Raw genomic sequence first — 21,629 nt, 5'->3', positions numbered from 1 at the left:
GTGAACAATTTTTAAATAAAAATGTATATGTTTGACTGTGTGTGAGTGTGAGAGAGGGTGGGTGTGAATGTGAGTGGGAGTGGGAGTGTGTGTGAGAGTGTGACAGAGGGGGATTAGTTTTAAACTTTTAATTAATGTTTTATGAGTATATTTAGGAGATAAATCTTTTGAAATTGTTTTTGTATGTAGACAAAAACAAAATATAAATAAACGGATCTTAACTAAGGGGCTGTTTGTTTACCTCTTAACAATACTCTTAATGGTTCAGACCTCTTACTGTTTCAGTACTTAATGGTTAAGACTGTTTGTTTCGCGAGCAAATGTTTGAATGGTTCAGACATTTGCCTTTGAATGTTTAAGAATTATATTGGCTCTTAATGGTTCAGATCTCTTACTGGTTCAGCACTTAATGATTCAAAACTCTTACTGGTTCAGCACTTAACCATTCAGAAGTTGCCAAACAACCCCTAATTGAATTTATACTAAAGGACTCTTTGATTCAGGCATCTCTTATTGGACCATGTATAGTGGTGAGTGAAACAAATATCTCACTTTTGGGCATGAAGCGACACGTGGCCGCCTAGTCAGCAATGAGGCTTGAAGTTAAAAAAGGGTGTAGTGGTATAATGCCACATAATGCTAAACAATGATTACTCAATTATTATCTTTTTAGAAAAATAAAACAAATAAATGAGTTGCAAATTTGTTATTGGTCAAAAGTTTAACAATTTGGCTCTTTTTGGCCATGCCCAACAAAAAAAATTCGAAAAAAAATGCCCGGGGGCGGTGCTGGGCGTTTTTGGGAGTGGATTAGGGCAAAAAACGTCCAATCCGCTCCTCACTACACATGGTCTTATTGGGGTGGTGGTTTATTAGTAGAGACAAATACTTTAAACATCTAAGTTTAGGAAGTGAGAAAATAAGATTATACTTTTATTAAAAGATTGATTGAATTATATGTTTAAAAACAATTTCTCTTATGATTTGTTTTACCATACGCATAACCCAAACAAGACTGTTTATTCAGGGCCGTCTATTAGGGGATGCAGGAGCTGTCACACCCCCAAAATCCACGTGCGGAGTATCACCGCTTGGGAGCGTGACTAACCAGGATCAAGCCACCAATCATATAGAACAATATATATAGTAAAAGTAATTGCCATTAAACCAAACCAAATCCATATGAAAGGTGATCCAAAATCATAAGTAAGTTATCATTGTTTAGCGGAAGCGTATAATCAAAACCCAACATAATTAAGTACGAAACGTCATAAGTGTTTAATAAGATAATCACGATCCAAGCCCACAACGACCAGCTCCTCCATGTGCAAGCTGCATGTACCTAACGACCTGCAAGGCATGTAACAGAGGATCAACAACTAGTTGAGCGAGTTCACAAAAAGTAAATGCGTAATAGTAAGTTCGTATGTAACAGGTGGCTCTACTAGGCCGTTAGTACGTTCTATTGGTGGGGGCTTCCCATGTTGTATAACCACTAGACTATTCGTAACCATAAGTATCCTTCACAACCGAGGATAGTGATAAGTATAAGTCTACGTAGATTGTAAGTATGTGTCCTGCACAACCGAGGACAGTGAATAGCATAAGTATGTGTCCTGCACAACCGAGGACAGTAAGAAACATAAGTATGTGTCCTGCACAACCGAGGACAGTAAGAAGCATATGCATATGTGGGCTTTACGCCTGTGTCCTGCACAACCGAGGACAGTAAGTAGTATAAGCATACGTAGGTTTACGTATGTGTCCTGCACAACCGAGGACGCTGGTATGGTAGTCTAGTATTAGTGTCAGTACGAATCTATTCAACCTTATTCCTTCAATCCCATTCCCAAGCCCTTGGGAATCCCATGCCTTAGTAAGGGTGTGAACTCACCTTGGTTTGCTCGGTATGCTATGCTCTAGGGTTTAACAATTGTCTAAGTCCGTTACACACGACCTAGGATACATTGCACATACTTGACGTAAGTATATAAATTCAATTAGGGTTTACAAGTCTTGGTGTTCAATCGACTGTGTGTGATAATTGACTACGTACTGATCTGACATGGTTTGCACATAAATACAGTAATATACAGCAATTGCAGCAACTTATGGTATCATATCATGCAGAACAGAGCACAGTTAACACTTAGCAGTTAACATGGTTAATTAGCTTGGCTTAACAGGGATTCCTATACTTTTTATACGTAACGCAGTCGACATGCATGTTTAACAGGGTTATCTGGCTTAACAGATCCAATAATAAATAACACACAGCTCATGACTTCATTTAGATTATTACACAAAGTCGAACAATTGCCATAAAGGTCGGACAAGGGGCTCCTTTGATTAAAAGTCGGACTAGGGTGGTGGGGGTTTCTATTCTTGAAACTCGGACCCCCTTAGAACATGATGAAGGTCGGACATGATTTCATGAAGCTCGGACCACCCATGAGGGTGTCAAAACTCGGACCTTTGATGGATTAAAAGGTCGGATGTGAGGTTGGGGGGGTTAAAACTCGGGCAAGGCTTTGAGCCTTTAAAAACTCGGACTCCCCACAACAAGAACTCGGACCTTTGCATTTTCTTATCAAACTCGGACCACATAACAAAGCAAGAACTCGGACCATGGCAGGTTACAAAGGTCGGACTCCACTAATCATTATAAAGGTCGGACCTAAGCAAACTTAAGAAACTCGGCCCACATGTTATTTGTATAAACTTCGGACTATTTATAATATGTATAAAACTCGGAGATAAGCATGTTGTGTAAACGTAAACCTCAGACACTTAAAACATCATTAAAAGTCGGACCACTATGATATATTAAAAACTCAGACAAGTTTAATCATTCACAAAACTCTGACTAACATTACGCGTGAATCCCAATCTTTGCACAGAATCAAGGCATCAGTTACAGTTTTCATACACACGATCAAAAACCCTACTTTCATTTAGCTAGACGGCAGAATCAAAAATCAATTGATCGATATCACAACAGTAGTCATCACAAGAACAATCTATCAAACATGCAACTAATCATCATCATCATCACAATTATCTAGAATCAAACCAAAATCACAGAATATATTATACAATGAACTAGAATTTACATGTATCAATCAATCAACAATTAATCACAACCAATGATTAAACCATTACCTCGATTTGATTCTAGATGGTTGGGTAATCGAACTTGATGCAAAAGAACTTGTGAATCCAAGAATGATGAGAAGGTGGTTGTAGAGAGGATTAGGGAATGTGGGTGTACGTGCTTTGATTCTTGTGATGATTAGGGAATGATTAGTGAAAGAGATTAGGGTTAAGTATTACTAGGATTTCACTAATTGTCCTCTACATCCTCAAGTATTATAATTTACAATAGTACACCATCTCAAAAAGTTTCACAGATTCACCACCAAGTTTATGCATTTGATAAGTCTATCACAATTAACACATAACCATGCATAATCACACATTACACTTCATTGTATTAAAACGTTACAGTTCCATAGCCAATTATTTGTGCAAATAAACAATTAAATAATACAAGAACGTGCAATAAATGCGAAATAGAAATCTTGGAAATTCGAGTTGTCACATTATCCCCAACTTAAAAGAAATTTCGTCCTGAAATTTGGTACGCACTCACTGAGGAAGCTAGGTAAGCTGTAGTGTTCACTGGTTTTCCTGGGGTGTCACATCATCCCCCCGTTGATTTGGAATTTCGTCCCGAAATTCCACAGTAGTAGCTTCAGACTCAGTAGTGGTTGTATTGGTTTCAAATAACTGGGGGTACTTTTCTTTCATTTGGTCCTCGCGTTCCCAGGTGTACTCTGGGCCACGTCGGGAGTTCCAACGAATTCGAACAAGAGGGATTCTCTTGCTTTTGAGGACCTTAACATCCCGGTCCGTGATTTCTACAGGTTCCTCGACGAACTGCAACCGCTCGTCGATAGTGAGTTCCTTAAAAGGAATTATGAGGGTCTCATCTGACAGGCACTTCTTCAGATTCGACACGTGAAATACATTGTGAACTGCACCGAGTTCAGCTGGTAGGTTCAATCTGTAGGCTACTGGGCCTATTCTTTCAGTGATTTCGAACGGTCCAACATACCGTGGATTGAGTTTGCCTCGTTTACCAAATCGAACCACACCCTTCCAGGGTGAGACTTTAAGTAATACCCGGTCTCCGACCTGAAATTCCAATGGCTTTTTATGCTTATCCGCGTAGGCTTTCTGACGGTCACGTGCTGCCGCCATGCGTTGTCGTATTTGTGCAATCTTTTCTGTGGCGTCCACTACAATCTCTGGACCCGTAATCTGACTATCCCCCACCTCTGCCCAGCAGAGAGGTGACCGGCATTTACGTCCGTACAATGCCTCGAATGGAGCGGCTTGTATGCTGGTGTGATAACTGTTATTGTATGAGAACTCCACCAAAGGGAGGTGCTTTTCCCAGCCGTTGCCGAAATCAATAACACATGCCCGAAGCATGTCTTCAAGAGTTTGGATCGTTCGCTCAGACTGCCTATCCGTCTGAGGATGATACGCTGTGCTCATGTCTAACCGTGAGCCGAAAGATTTGTGCATCGCTTGCCATAGCTCTGACGTTAATCGTGCATCCCGATCCGAAATGATGGAGGTTGGCACTCCGTGCCTTGAAACAACTTCTTTCAAATAGACGTCTGCTAAGGTAGAGAACTTATCTGTTTCCTTAATAGCCAGGAAATGAGCAGACTTTGTGAGTCGATCTACGATTACCCAGATAGTATCATTCCCACGCTGGGATCTAGGTAGGCCTGTAACGAAATCCATGGAAATTTCTTCCCATTTCCATTGCGGTATCTTGGGTTGCTGTAGTAGGCCCGCTGGTTTCTGATACTCCACTTTGACTTTTGCACATGTCAAACACTTGCCAACGTAAGTCGCTATGTGGCCTTTCATGCCAGGCCACCAGTATGTTGTTTTGAAATCGTGGTACATCTTATCCGACCCTGGATGTACCGAGTAGCGGGACTTGTGAGCTTCGTCCATTACCAGCTCGCGTAAACCGCCAAAAAGTAGGACCCAAATACGCCCCGTTACATTGTAGGCGTCGTCTTCCTTTTGTTCCATTCGTTGCCTTGAGCCGCGTAAGGCTTCAGCTTTGACGTTTTCAGGCTTTAATGCTTCCATCTGAGCAGTTCGTATCTGTGCAGGAAGACTGGACTGGATAGTGAGCTGCAAGGCTCGTACGCGTCTAGGTAGAGTGTCTTTCCGATTGAGCGCGTCAGCCACAACATTGGCCTTGCCTGGATGGTACTTGATGGCGCATTCGTAATCATTAAGTAGCTCGACCCATCGTCGTTGACGCATGTTCAAAATTCTTCTGCTTGAAGATATGTTCGAGACTCCTGTGATCGGTGTAAATAGTGCACTTGGTACCGTACAGGTAGTGTCGCCATATCTTAAGCTCGAAAACAACAGCTTCCAGCTCTAAATCGTGCGTCGTGTAGTTCCGTTCATGGATCTTGAGTTGACGAGAAGCGTAGGCAATAACTTTATCCCGCTGCATCAATACACATCCAAGCCCCTGTATCGATGCGTCATAATAGACCACAAAATCATCCGTGCCCTCTGGCAATAAGAGGATAGGTGCGCTGCATAGTCTGTCCTTCAGGTACTGAAAAGCCGTTTCTTGTGTATTACCCCAACGATAGGTAACACCTTTCTGTGTCAACATAGTAAGCGGCTGTGTGATCTTGGAAAAGTCTTTGATGAATCGCCTGTAATACCCCGCCAAACCCAAGAATTGGCGTATTTCTGTTGGTGTACGCGGTGCAGGCCAGTTCCTGATCGAATCTACCTTGGATGGATCGACATGAATCCCATCCCTGTTCACCACATGGCCTAAGAAGTGGACTTCACGAAGCCAGAAGTCGCATTTTGAAAACTTTGCGTACAGCTGTTCCTTTCGAAGAAGTTCCAAGATAAGACGTAGATGCTGCTCGTGCTCCTCCTGACTCTTGGAGTAGATCAGAATGTCGTTGATGAAGACAATAACGAACTTGTCAAGATAAGGTTTACACACCCTGTTCATAAGATCCATGAAGTCTGCAGGCGCGTTCGTAAGCCCGAATTGCATGACTAGAAACTCGTAGTGACCGTAGCGAGTTCTGAATGCTGTCTTGGAGATGTCCTCATCCCGGACTCTCAGCTGATGGTAACCTGACCTTAGATCAATCTTGGAGTAGTAACTCGACCCTTGCAACTGGTCGAATAAGTCGTCAATGCGAGGAAGAGGATAGCGGTTCTTCACCGTGACCTTGTTCAGTTCGCGATAATCAAGGCACATTCTGAAAGTGTCATCCTTCTTTTTCACGAATAATACTGGAGCTCCCCAAGGCGAAAAGATAGGTCGGATAAATCCCTTATCCAAGAGTTCTTGTGGCTGCGTCGATAGTTCTTCCAATTCGGATGGAGCTAAGCGATACGGTGCGCGAGGTGTAGGTGCTGTCCAGAACTATAGGAATGAAGTCGATAGGGAACGTCTACCCAGCGAGGATAATTTTACAACCCTGAACTATGTGTGGCCTCTAGACTTGTACCATAAGCTAACACTACGACAGGTTTGGTGTTCAAGGAAGTTGGTGTACGTTTTATCATTCGACTAACTTTCAAAGACATATAATTGGTATTCACACCCAAATCAGACAATATAGTAACATAGAAGTCGACAAGAAGAAACTTACCCACTATTACGATAAGATCGTTCCTTGCGTCACCCTGACCAATCACGTACGCGCGGCCCCGGCGTCATTGTTTCCTCTGTTTCCCGCAACGCTATCACCATTGTCGTCCCTGTTTCCATGGTCGTGGTTCTGAGTCTGGTCCTGGTTCATATGCGGACAATGCCTCTTGTAGTGATCTTTAGCATCACACTGAAAACATCCTTTAAAACTTTGTTGTTGTTGTTGATTCTGTGAAGATTGAGGCGGTCGTTGTTGTTCTTGAGTTACAGGACGTGAGTTTCGACAATCCTTAGCTTCATGACCAATCTTGAGACATCGCTGGCAACGACCCCTGTTGCACTGGCCACCGTGGTGTCTGTTACATTTGTTGCACCATGGGTGAATTCCTCGATATCTTTTCTGCCCATGACTACTAGAAAACTGCTGTCTGGGGCTCTGGTAGTCATCTATCTCTTGCTGCTGCGTCAGAGGCTGGACCAAAATTAATCCCGTGCTCAGGTTTTCATCCCACTTGCGTTTGTTATCTCTAGAAGCACATGCAGTATCAGTCTTAGCTCGTTTCGGTAGTTTGTTCTGTTCTACAGCCTGGTCTGTGAGATGATGAGCCAGTCGAGTGGCTTGCTGGATAGTGCCAAGGTTAGCTGTGGTCATATGACTCTGAATTTCAGGCACCAGACCCTTGAGATACAGTTCGATGCGTTTGGTGGGAGGGTCTACCATAGTAGGACAAAGTGTGGCTAACTCGTTTGATCTCCTCGTATAAACTTCAATTTCAGACCCCACCATCTGTAGGTTGAGGAACTCTACCTCAAGTTTGTGGATGTCCTCTCGACTGCAAAACTCTTCCTTAATTAAGTCCTTGAACTCGTTCCAAGGGGTGGCATTAGCAGCTGCCAGCCCTAACATCTGAACCTGTGCTTTCCACCAGGTTAATGCAGCACCTTCGAGTGTTCCAGTAGCAAACTTTACCCTACGTGACTCAGGGCAATCATGCACCTCGAAGTCAGTTTCGAGTCCCTCGAACCATTGGAGGAGGCCTTCAACCCCCTCAGTTCCACTGAAGGTACTAGGTTGGCAATCCTTGAGATTTTTGAAGGTGCAAGCAGGTGACTGAGCGTGTTGACCTCCTGCTTGTATGGCTGCCAGTGCCGCGGCAATTCGTTCATTAATGAGAGCCGTCAACTGGGCTTGTGTCATGTTGATATGTCCGGCCATGATCTTCATAGCAAATGTAACGTAAGTGAGAGAGGTTCGCGAATAGTGCGATGACAGAAGAGTGTAAGCACGTAGGTGTTCTCAAGCAATAACAAGTAGTGAGCAAAGTAATGTAAGCATACTACGAGCAAAGTTCTATGCAATTCTAGCAAGTAGGCAATAAACATAAACCTTATTACCTAGTATGTTGAGTCTTGCACGTGGAGCGAAGCGTCGTTGTGGATCATTGAGAGCACTGTTCTGGTTATAGTCTGGTTTTAATAAAAACGTTTTCCCATATCAAAACCAAGTTCTCTATAACTAATGGCTCTGATACCAATCTGTCACACCCCCAAAATCCACGTGCGGAGTATCACCGCTTGGGAGCGTGACTGACCAGGATGAAGCCACCAATCATATAGAACAATATATATAGTAAAAGTAATTGCCATTAAACCAAACCAAATCCATATGAAAGGTGATCCAAAATCATAAGTAAGTTATCATTGTTTAGCGGAAGCGTATAATCAAAACCCAACATAATTAAGTACGAAACGCCATAAGTGTTTAATAAGATAATCACGATCCAAGCCCACAACGACCAGCTCCTCCATGTGCAAGCTGCATGTACCTAACGACCTGCAAGGCATGTAACAGAGGATCAACAACTAGTTGAGCGAGTTCACAGAAAGTAAATGCGTAATAGTAAGTTCGTATGTAACAGGTGGCTCTACTAGGCCGTTAGTACGTTCTATTGGTGGGGGCTTCCCATGTTGTATAACCACTAGACTATTCGTAACCATAAGTATCCTTCACAACCGAGGATAGTGATAAGTATAAGTCTACGTAGATTGTAAGTATGTGTCCTGCACAACCGAGGACAGTGAATAGCATAAGTATGTGTCCTGCACAACCGAGGACAGTAAGAAACATAAGTATGTGTCCTGCACAACCGAGGACAGTAAGAAGCATATGCATATGTGGGCTTTACGCCTGTGTCCTGCACAACCGAGGACAGTAAGTAGTATAAGCATACGTAGGTTTACGTATGTGTCCTGCACAACCGAGGACGCTGGTATGGTAGTCTAGTATTAGTGTCAGTACGAATCTATTCAACCTTATTCCTTCAATCCCATTCCCAAGCCCTTGGGAATCCCATGCCTTAGTAAGGGTGTGAACTCACCTTGGTTTGCTCGGTATGCTATGCTCTAGGGTTTAACAATTGTCTAAGTCCGTTACACACGACCTAGGATACATTGCACATACTTGACGTAAGTATATAAATTCAATTAGGGTTTACAAGTCTTGGTGTTCAATCGACTGTGTGTGATAATTGACTACGTACTGATCTGACATGGTTTGCACATAAATACAGTAATATACAGCAATTGCAGCAACTTATGGTATCATATCATGCAGAACAGAGCACAGTTAACACTTAGCAGTTAACATGGTTAATTAGCTTGGCTTAACAGGGATTCCTATACTTTTTATACGTAACGCAGTCGACATGCATGTTTAACAGGGTTATCTGGCTTAACAGATCCAATAATAAATAACACACAGCTCATGACTTCATTTAGATTATTACACAAAGTCGAACAATTGCCATAAAGGTCGGACAAGGGGCTCCTTTGATTAAAAGTCGGACTAGGGTGGTGGGGGTTTCTATTCTTGAAACTCGGACCCCCTTAGAACATGATGAAGGTCGGACATGATTTCATGAAGCTCGGACCACCCATGAGGGTGTCAAAACTCGGACCTTTGAAGGATTAAAAGGTCGGATGTGAGGTTGGGGGGGTTAAAACTCGGGCAAGGCTTTGAGCCTTTAAAAACTCGGACTCCCCACAACAAGAACTCGGACCTTTGCATTTTCTTATCAAACTCGGACCACATAACAAAGCAAGAACTCGGACCATGGCAGGTTACAAAGGTCGGACTCCACTAATCATTATAAAGGTCGGACCTAAGCAAACTTAAGAAACTCGGCCCACATGTTATTTGTATAAACTTCGGACTATTTATAATATGTATAAAACTCGGAGATAAGCATGTTGTGTAAACGTAAACCTCAGACACTTAAAACATCATTAAAAGTCGGACCACTATGATATATTAAAAACTCAGACAAGTTTAATCATTCACAAAACTCTGACTAACATTACGCGTGAATCCCAATCTTTGCACAGAATCAAGGCATCAGTTACAGTTTTCATACACACGATCAAAACCCCTACTTTCATTTAGCTAGACGGCAGAATCAAAAATCAATTGATCGATATCACAACAGTAGTCATCACAAGAACAATCTATCAAACATGCAACTAATCATCATCATCATCACAATTATCCAGAATCAAACCAAAATCACAGAATATATTATACAATGAACTAGGGTTTACATGTATCAATCAATCAACAATTAATCACAACCAATGATTAAACCATTACCTCAATTTGATTCTAGATGGTTGGGTAATCGAACTTGATGCAAAAGAACTTGTGAATCCAAGAATGATGAGAAGGTGGTTGTAGAGAGGATTAGGGAATGTGGGTGTACGTGCTTTGATTCTTGTGATGATTAGGGAATGATTAGTGAAAGAGATTAGGGTTAAGTATTACTAGGATTTCACTAATTGTCCTCTACATCCTCAAGTATTATAATTTACAATAGTACACAATCTCAAAAAGTTTCACAGATTCACCACCAAGTTTATGCATTTGATAAGTCTATCACAATTAACACATAACCATGCATAATCACACATTACACTTCATTGTATTAAAACGTTACAGTTCCATAGCCAATTATTTGTGCAAATAAACAATTAAATAATACAAGAACGTGCAATAAATGCGAAATAGAAATCTTGGAAATTCGAGTTGTCACATTATCCCCAACTTAAAAGAAATTTCGTCCCGAAATTTGGTACGCACTCACTGAGGAAGCTAGGTAAGCTGTAGTGTTCACTGGTTTTCCTGGGGTGTCACATCATCCCCCCGTTGATTTGAAATTTCGTCCCGAAATTCCACAGTAGTAGCTTCAGACTCAGTAGTGGTTGTATTGGTTTCAAATAACTGGGGGTACTTTTCTTTCATTTGGTCCTCGCGTTCCCAGGTGTACTCTGGGCCACGTCGGGAGTTCCAACGAATTCGAACAAGAGGGATTCTCTTGCTTTTGAGGACCTTAACATCCCGGTCCGTGATTTCTACAGGTTCCTCGACGAACTGCAACCGCTCGTCGATAGTGAGTTCCTTAAAAGGAATTATGAGGGTCTCATCTGACAGGCACTTCTTCAGATTCGACACGTGAAATACATTGTGAACTGCACCGAGTTCAGCTGGTAGGTTCAATCTGTAGGCTACTGGGCCTATTCTTTCAGTGATTTCGAACGGTCCAACATACCGTGGATTGAGTTTGCCTCATTTACCAAATCGAACCACACCCTTCCAGGGTGAGACTTTAAGTAATTCCAGGGTGAGACTTTAAGGTGGTTGTAGAGAGGATTAGGGAATGTGGGTGTACGTGCTTTGATTCTTGTGATGATTAGGGAATGATTAGTGAAAGAGATTAGGGTTAAGTATTACTAGGATTTCACTAGTTGTCCTCTACATCCTCAAGTATTATAATTTACAATAGTACACCATCTCAAAAAGTTTCACAGATTCACCACCAAGTTTATGCATTTGATAAGTCTATCACAATTAACACATAACCATGCATAATCACACATTACACTTCATTGTATTAAAACGTTACAGTTCCATAGCCAATTATTTGTGCAAATAAACAATTAAATAATACAAGAACGTGCAATAAATGCGAAATAGAAATCTTGGAAATTCGAGTTGTCACAGGAGGTGTCTGTGATCAGGGCCCAAATAAATATAGGGCCCGAAAATTTTTTAAATTTATGTATATATATATATATAGGACAAAGATCCGTTAGGAACCACCCTTTATTGCGAGAACCGCGAGAACCAATGTGAACACAACCCAAAATGCCTAAAAATAGCTAAAAACACACAATTTTTTTAATATTTTTATAAAAAAATCGCTACTTTTAGTAGCAAAAAAATTATTATTAATTTTTTTTGCTACTAAAAGTAGCGATTTTAACATAAAAAATATTTAAAAAAATTAGATTTTTTTTTTAATTTTTTTAGATTTTTTTGGTTTTTTGGGGGGTTTAGTTTTTAGCATTTTAGCTTGGGGGAGGGGGTGGTTTAGGTTTTTGGGGGTGGGGGAAGGGGGTTTAGGTTTTTTTTTTTTTTTTTTTTTTTGGGGGGGGGGGGGGTTAGGTTTTTTTTAGGTTTTTTGGGGGTTTTAGCTTTTAGCATTTAGCTTGGGGGGTGGGGGTTAGGTTTTTTTAGGGTGTTTTAGGTTTTTTTAACTGTTTTAGGTTGTGTTCACATTGGTTCTCGCGGTTCTTGTAATAAAGGTGGTTCTCGCATGAACTTTACCCTATATATATATATATATATATATATATATATATATATATATATATATATAGGGAACCGCTAAAATTAAAACCAACTCCAGTTGTAAGAACCGCGAGAATCAGTTCCTAACCACTAAATCGACAAGATGGATGGATGAGATTAAAAGTAACTAATATTAATACTAAATACATTTTGTCTTAATATGTCTTTAATATTTTAATCCAAAAGGTTAGTTTAGTAAAATTACTCTTTTTTGTCTTTTAGTCTTTATTATTTTTTATTACTTTTTTTATTATATTACTTTTTATTTTTTAAAAGGAATTTTTTTATTAAAAGCATTTTTTAAATTCAGAATTTTTTAACAAGACAATTTTTTTTGCACGCCGTTTTTACGCCCGGCTTTTTCACGCATCGTTTTTTAACGTGGTCGTTTTTGCACGCCGTTTTTTACGCTTGGCTTTTTCAAGCGTCGTTTTTATAACGCGTCGTTTTTTACGTCCCGTTTTTTTCCGCGACGTTTTTATGCGCCGCATTCACGCCCCTTGTTTAGGCGCCGTTTTATCACACGGTTTTTTACGTTTTACAACTTACGTAGAAAAGGTTTTACGTTTTACGTTTTACGTTAAACTTTTTAAACGTTTTACGTTTTACGTTAACTATTTACGTTTTACGTTAAACTATTTACGTTTTACGTAAAACTTTTTATATTTTACGTTTTACGTTAAAATTTTTACGTTTTACGTTAAACTTTTTAAACTTTTTAAACTTTTTAAAACTTTTTACGTTTTACGTTAAACATTTTACGTTTTACGTAAAACTTTTTTACGTTAAACTTTTTATGTTTTACGTTTAACGTTAAAATTTTTACGTTTTACGTTAAACTTTTTACGTTTTACGAAACTTTTTACGTTTTACGTTTTTACGTTTAACATTTTACGTTTTACGTTTTATGTTAAACTTTTTATGCTTTACGTTTTACGTTAAACTTTTTACCTTTTATGTTAAAAAGTTTACGTTTTACGTTAAAAAATTTACGGTTTAACTTTTTTTTCACAAAAACTTTTTTACGCAAAACGAACGCACCCAGAAATCGCAAACTCGGTATGTGTCTAAGATAGATTGTTATCATCATCGACTGGGGGGGGAAATGAAAAACCAACAACAACAAAACAATGTGTATCTCGAAAAAAACGGGGTTTGGCTCAGATTTCCCGATAGTCAAAAGGCTGCAAAGTGGGGTTTGCAGGTTCAAAAACCTACCCTCCACCATCCTTGCCGCCCCATCGTCATCAAAATCTACGGGTTTTTTTTTTCCATCATCGTCGCCCAGTCTAACATATCAAAACCCACAGAATCAAAGAATACAAAATGCATCATTCAAACAACCTACATCATTCAAATCAGAAAACTATAAAAAATGCATCATTGTTCAGAAATGTATCAGTCAACATATCAAAAATGCATCATTCACCATATCAAAAATGCATCATTGTTCAGAAACCTCAAAATCACAAAACTATCACTGTTCAAATCAGAAAACTATGAAAACCCCCAAATCAAAAATCCCAAATTAGAAAACTATCACTGTTCAAAAACCCCAAATCAGAAAACTATCACTGGTCTAAGAGAAAGAAAAGAGGAGTGTGGGTTTACCGGCGAGATACCAACGCCACCACCGTCTCCGTCAATCCTCACCACCACAACCGTCGCCGCCAAAAACCCACCACCGCCACCACCGTCTCCGTCAATCCTCACCACCACCACCGTCTTCGTCGCCGTCAAAACCCACCACGACAGTCGCCGTCGAAACCCACCACCACCGTCGCCGTCAAAACATGGAGAAAGACAAAGTGGTGGTATCACAGAGTGGTGGTGTAGAATCACCGTCGAAACCCACTATTTAGCTCCGTTGAATCACCGTAAAAAACGCGGTCACATGTGAGGATGGCGAGTAGTGGTGTAGAATCTATGGTGGTAGATATAAGGGAACGATTTACAGATGATTGTGGTGAGGGATTTCAAGAGAGAGATATATGAGAGATGGGGTTTTAAATTTTAGGGTTGTGTGAGTGAAAAGAAGGTTTGCAAATGGATTTGAGATGAAAATGGATCTGAACAATGTAAATGAGAAATGAGATATGTAAATGAGATATGAGAGAGGAGAGAGGTTTTATAAAGTCAGAAACATTAAATGAAGAGAGAGGGAGGATTTGACATTTGGGTAAATGACCACAATACCCCTTTTCTTGATTGGTTGAGAGCGGTTCTCACGGTTCTTACAACTGGATGTGGTTTTCATTTTAGCGGCTCCCTATAAATAAGGGTCTGCTAAAAGACTCAAAGTTTTTTTAAACAAGGGGCCTGTTTAAAAGTTTTTAAAAAATGACCCAATTAACAAGCACAAGTGACTAGTCTAAACAAAAATAAGGGCATGCTAGATCAGGGAAAGAAAACAAAACGTCGCACTGTCGCAGGCAGTATAAGACTACAAGTGTTTATCTCGAACAGGGCCAAACTTTTTTTTTGTGATTTTCGAAGACGGCCCTGTGTTTATTGTATTTTTTCATTCAATTATATATTATATAATTTATTTAAATTTACAATTTTTGTTTAATACTTATATAATAGTTTTTTTAACATTATTTATCTTTATCCAATTGCGTTTATTAAACCTAGAGTTAGCAAAACAAGTTTTATCGTGTTTAACAAGTTAGAGACGACACAATTAACATAAGCATCAAATATGAATACGACTCGTTTAACTACTTTATACATCAAGTCTATAACCCAGTTGTAAGTTTTATGTGCCAAGTTACCAACAAAGAGAAATGATGAGGCCTAGCCTCTTAATTTTAATTACTTTTAAAAATGCATAAAATTACACTGTGTATATTTTTTCCAACAAGTTTTATCATATCTTAAACAAGACACGAATTACTAGCGATACATGTAAACCTTTTTTTTTCACATGTTTGATTTAGGCCCCCTTATTCTCACACCCCCTATATCTTATTTTCACATCTCTAGTGTGTACGGGCCGTATACAAAATATACGGTCCGTATAGAATGTTTTTGAATAGGAAAATGCGCAGAGAATGTTTTTTTTTTACTATATACGGCTCGTATATAGTTATACGAGCTGTATACAAGTGTATACGATTTATAAAAACTATACGGCTCAATGGATTTATTTCTGAGGTTTTTGATGTTTACCAAATGTATACGGGCCGTATAACTGTATACGGGCCGTATAGATGGATGTTTTTCAATTATCACGTTTTTCCCCGTAAAAACACCATCATTCTAGGGTTTCTAAACTCTTCATCACCTTTAAACAACGTTGATCGGAACACGCCGCTTAAATCGGAGCACAAGTAGAGTAACGTTACCGATCCGTCCGTTGATCAAGTAACTAGCAAAAGAACCCGACACAAACAAGTTCTCCACAGTTTGTTATTCAGATCTCTATTCGGTCATCTTTCCAAACTACAACACACGATAACTTTAAACTTTATAGTGTGTGATTTGACCAGGAAATGATTGGAGGTGATTGCTACTTTTAATAAGCTGTCATAGTTGTCAAATTCGATTTCAACAAATCTTTTCCTTTTCCTTCAATTTCTAGAACATTCTCCGTAACATGAAGACGTGTGGGGTTCTTCTACTAGTGGTATTTTAATGAAGTATTGAAGATTGAATGTGCAAACCCAACCGTTTTTTACTACGGAAACGGTGGCTATGCGAAATACAAACCGCAATCTTTTGTGACTATGGGAAACACAAGTTTTCTTTTTGAGCTTGATGGATGTCCGTTATCTCAGTTGAGGCGGGCATTGTTTAAATCTGAATATAAGTAGATGTTACGTGTAACTTCATTAAACCAAGAACAAAGCCTATTTCGAAACATATGTGTTCGTATCAGCGTTGTTTATCACCCTGTGTGAGCAATGGAAACCCGACAAACAGTCTTGACAACTGTGACAGCTTATCTATCTGTGTGTGTCACATCCATCCTGTTATAGCAATCGATATGATTAATTTTACATATTTTTTTCTAATTAGCGTTGTTAACTACCAAAAGAATGCATACACAAATAGTTCTAGTGGACGAAGCAAAGAGACCGTTGTGTATATGAATCACGTTTTTTTCTAATTAGCGTTGTTAACTACCTAGAAATTGATATGGTGAGTTGGTAATCAAAATCAAGAGGTCAGACAACATGCCTTTCGAGATCCAAGAGGAAATAATCAAACGGCTTCCAGTAAAATCACTGATTCGATTTCGATCAGTCTCCAAATCATGGAAAGCTGTTGTTGTTATTGTGCATATCTCGGTTGTTCAGTACTTTCGTGATAATAAAACAAGAAATAATCAAACGGCTTCCAGTAAAATCACTGATTCGATTCTGATCAGTCTCCAAATCATGGAAACCTGTTGTTGTTATTGTGCCTATCTCGGTTGTTCAGTACTTTCGTGATAATAAAACAAGCAGACATTGATTTTGCCAAGATTGAAGGAAAGAATCTGGCCATAAGCGTTGTGGATTCTCAGCGTTATTCGAATGTAAGTGGATCGAGTTCTGCTAGTTATTCGGAATGTTTCGAATCATCACAGAAGACGTGTCGGGTTCAACTCTCCTATATCAACATACTCTTCTCTAGACGCTTAGTTGTTACGAATGACAACTTGAGGGGTCTAGTTAACTTTCAGATTCAGGAAGCAGATGATTTGAGCGCAGGAATCAATGCAAAATCCTCACCCTCAAAATCAACCAGAAACCAAAGGAAAAAGGGCAGATAATGGCTGATGGTTCTTCGTTGAGGAAACCAAACGTAGACGGAAATGATAGGCCTGGTAACTGGAAGAGAAAAAACCCTAGTGCATATTCAATCTTCATTGCTTCATTAAAATTACAACACATGATAAAATGCTTGGAACTCACCTGATAACAAATAATCAGTTCAAACTTTCAACAATCGACATCTGGAAATGATTGGAGGTGATTGCTACTTTTAATAAGCTGTACGGGTTTTGGTGTTTTGGTAGGTTGAAAGAGGTGAATGGTCCTTGTTTTTCCACATCATTCTGTCACTTTGTGTGTTGACGAAGCTGACAAACACATTGGTATTTTCTCAAAATGTGCAAACTTGAAGAATCTCACATTAAAGGAGTTTGTGTCTTGTCTTTCAAGTTCTCTGCCTTAGATCGGTCATTCCTTGTGATACATGAACCTTGTATTCTTGTCTTTCAGAAGAGTTTGTATTGAACCAAGAATACTTCAAACATTCTAAACCCTACTTGGAAACAAACCAACAAAATCCTGATAGTCTTCTAGCAGAACCCGACACGTCTTCTATCATGTGACGGACACAGGTGCAAGAGAATGGCGAGTTATTTTCAGTTATTTCAGTTGATCCACAAATTCCATTGTTTAAATCAGAATCAGGTTCTCAAAACAAGGATCGTTCTAATAGATTAAAGAGAATAAACCAATTTTACCATTTTTACCCATAGTATACGGGCCGTATAACAATATACGACCCGTATACATCGTTCGTATACAGTGTATACGATCGGTAAAAAAAAATTTACTGTTACGCCCAAAATTTCATCTTCCTAAATGTGATATTATCATACTATAATTTAACAAAAATTGGGCATGACCCGTCCATAAAACGAGCATTCCCCTGTTTTAAACATAATCAAACTAGTTATAATTCTACGATTCATTCGACAAAATACTACTAAGAACCAATACAACAAATTTTGGACTAAAAAAAAACATTTGAACAAGCTAGCGGAAGCGTTTGGTATGACATAACATGAACACGCGCTCGTTCCGATTCTCCAAGTCGCCTGAATTGAGGGTTTACCTACATTCAACAACAAAGCTTTAAAAAGTTAGTCGCTATACTTGTTTGCTTATAAAACCGTCATTTTAATTCCATTCATGTACATACTCTCATTTCTCTTACGCATTCGATTTCCCAATTAAATGGGTATCACATATATTCTCATATAACTAACCTGTTAGTAGGTGGTGACGACCAAACATAAAATATTGTATAAACTAAAACGTCCATAGAATATTCTAACCGCTTAAGTTACTTCAACCCGAATATCTTCCAACACTCAATCATTTCATTACTATATCGACACTTCGAAAGTCCGATATTCATAAACCTGCACTTTCAACATACTCAATAATAATTTGGTTAGCAAACCCGTAATCTCCACATATTCAAGTACTACATTTTCATAAAAAGGTCGCCAACCATTTATACATCAATTTAACTACAACACTATGTACGCCTTTCGCATAATTATGTACATACATATATATATATATATATATATATATATATATATATATATATATATATATATATATATATATATATATATATATATATATATATATATATATTTTCTATACACATCACGCATACTTGTTTATACGACTTAAACTCACCATGACTCCAATTATTCATAATTACATACCATCCTATTCACTTAATTTAAATTAACACACCTCCCTAGTCATACATATGACCGTCCGATAATAGACTTACTTATAAACAAGTTCCATCCGTTACATGGTTACATAATCATGTCTACACATATTTACTTACATCCAATTCTTGATTAACCTACTCGCATTCGATCATCATACTCATATATTAATTATATGGTGCTTAGACTTGAGTTTATAACCCAAAAATATTAGTTAAGAGGAGTTTATAACGTATCTATTTATGCCCGAAGGTCAAAAATAACAAAACAATCAACTTTTTGGAAAACTGCCGCCGTAAGCTACGGCTCAGCCGTAGCTTACGATTCAGTTGTTTGGTCCAAACAGCAGCTACGTTCTGTAGCCTACGACTGAACTGTAGCTTACGATTTGGCTGCTCTGCAGCTTATCCAACTTTGTCCGTTTACGCTAAAACTTGAGTAACTTTCAAACTGTTTACCCGTTTAACCTCCCGTTTCTTCCTACATGATTGTAAATTAACCTTCTATCATGTGAACTTGAAATCCAACATCTGAGTTAAGGAATTTCTTAACTTATACGTATTCGGCTTGTTATCCATCTATGAATTATTCGATCCATTCGTGCATTTATCAAAATAGTCTATCGATTTGACCTCAACTTCATATGAACTTAATAATTAAAACATTATATTATTTAAACAACTAAATAAGTGATTATAGAGATCACTTACCTTATGCATCCCTATTCGCTCTCGTTTCCTCATGTCCTCATGACCCGTTAGTCCTTTATGCTTCCATCCATCTCGACATGATCCCTATACTTTTATTTCGTTGCATCCAAATTCTTGTTAGCATACAAAATTATACATATGAACGATCATATCAATTTACATTTCACATTCGGCTTCATTAACATTTCAACTAGCATATGGTACTACCTTCTAATGCATGTTTCTTACTAAATCATTTCATCAAACTAACAACATCATTCAAGTTGAACTAATTTAGTACTATTCTTGAACCCAACATTATCCTTACTAGAAAATCCACATATCATACAATGACACCACTTTCACCCCTCGATCACAACTACATAATCAACTAAATGCATTAGGAGTGCCATATCTTTATGCATAGAGTACAAGTTCATCATACTAACAATCAACTTTTTTTTCCACATGATTTCTATTTTAAATACACATTTCATGTTAGTTTGATAACAAATATATTATTATTTCCCTCTATACTTATTTACCCACAATTTGCATACTATTTTTACATATTGTTGTCATTTAGACATTTCATCAAACACTTGGTGTGCATACACCATTTAATGCACAATGTACAACTATTTCATGCTTAATCTTCAAGGTTCTTACTTCCAATCATCAACACAACCAAAACATTAAACTAGCTTCATACCATATTCCGTCTAACTTGCAAGAGTTCATCTTATACAACATAATCAATCAGATTTACACATGATTTGAACATGGGTGATTCACCCATGTTACTACCTTCACTATCAATGGTGGTTCCAACTTTAATCATCAAAATTACTTAAAATCCTTCATAATTCAAGTCCTATTTGATGCTTCTAACACATATTCATGAGTAATTTCACACAATTTTATGGATTAAACATAAACCCACTTTATACAAGATCATAAAATCTGAAATTACAACTTACCACATGTTTCATATAGCTTTTTGATGTAGAATCTCTACACATGCAAGAGAATTAAGGCTGGATTTTGCTTCAATTCTTCAACATTTCATCATCATGAGAAACCCTTCTTGGCCCTTGGCTTGCATCGACACCAACATCAGACTTATGTCTGATGTTTGTGATCTTCCACTACTTAACCAAACTTTAATTAAAATGTACAAGTTCAACCCTTGTAGTTTTGATAATTTATTTATTTCCTTCTTGTAACTAACATAGAAACACAAACTAGGTTAACTAATCCTAGTTAAGTTATTTCACACATAATTCTAGTAAATGCCTTATTTATCAACTATTAGATTTTGGGGCATTACAGTTATTTGTCCTCACTTGTTTTATTGAGTTTTCATTTTTGGGGCGTTACAGAATCCCACATTTAGGTACCATATTACTATATATTCTTTAGAATCCCACATTTAGGTACCATATTACTATATGTTCTTTAGAATCCCACATTTAGGTACCATATTACTATATATTCTTTAGAATCCCACATTTAGGTACCATATTACTATATATTCCTTAATCACATTAAGTTTATTATTATTTATTGTGTCTTTTATTTTTGGGGTGTTACATTTACCGAGAGTATACGGCCGTATAAACCGTATACGGCCCGTATACATATGGTAAAAAATGGTAAAAACCTCTGTAATCTTTATATAGTGTGTAATTTGACCGGTTGTATTAAGTTATCTCTGTTGAATTTGATTTCAACAAATCTTTTCCTTTTCCTTCAATTTCTAGAACATTCTCCGTAACATGAAGAGAAATCAATTGTATTTTTTTAGTTGCTTCTCTTGTTAAGTTTCTGAACCAACCGAAATCCACAAATTCCAACAGTTACTTCGTTTTTACCGTCCGGTTTCCAAACTCTTTCACTCAAAGTTAATATTCACTGTGGTGGATGCAAGCATAAAGTTAGAAAAATACTCAAGAAGATTGAAGAGTACACAACTGAAGGTTCAGTGCACGAAAATTTTCTTACGAACGATATGTATCAGGAAGCTCAGTATCAACAACTTGTGAGTGGGAA

At 38.3% G+C, this 21,629-nt stretch overlaps 1 long non-coding RNA gene across 5 annotated transcripts; it reads right to left on the bottom strand.

Annotated features, from left to right (window-relative positions):
- Positions 1-18,014: 18,014 nt before the first annotated feature.
- LOC110912042 lies at positions 18,015-21,007 on the bottom strand. Of its 5 annotated transcripts, none has more exons than XR_002577611.2 (4): positions 20,558-21,007; positions 19,599-19,687; positions 18,472-18,563; positions 18,015-18,248 (listed from the first exon to the last, which is right to left on the bottom strand). It is a non-coding gene; the product is annotated as an uncharacterized LOC110912042 (long non-coding RNA). The 5 variants fall into 5 exon arrangements; XR_002577610.2 differs by having other exon boundaries at positions 18,472-18,558; positions 20,558-21,005; XR_004882386.1 differs by having other exon boundaries at positions 18,015-18,563; positions 20,558-21,001.
- Positions 21,008-21,629: the final 622 nt, after the last annotated feature.

Source organism: Helianthus annuus, chromosome 15 (assembly GCF_002127325.2).
Source record: "Helianthus annuus cultivar XRQ/B chromosome 15, HanXRQr2.0-SUNRISE, whole genome shotgun sequence".
Lineage (NCBI taxonomy): Eukaryota > Viridiplantae > Streptophyta > Magnoliopsida > Asterales > Asteraceae > Helianthus > Helianthus annuus.
This window is presented reverse-complemented; position numbering and strand designations above follow the sequence as displayed.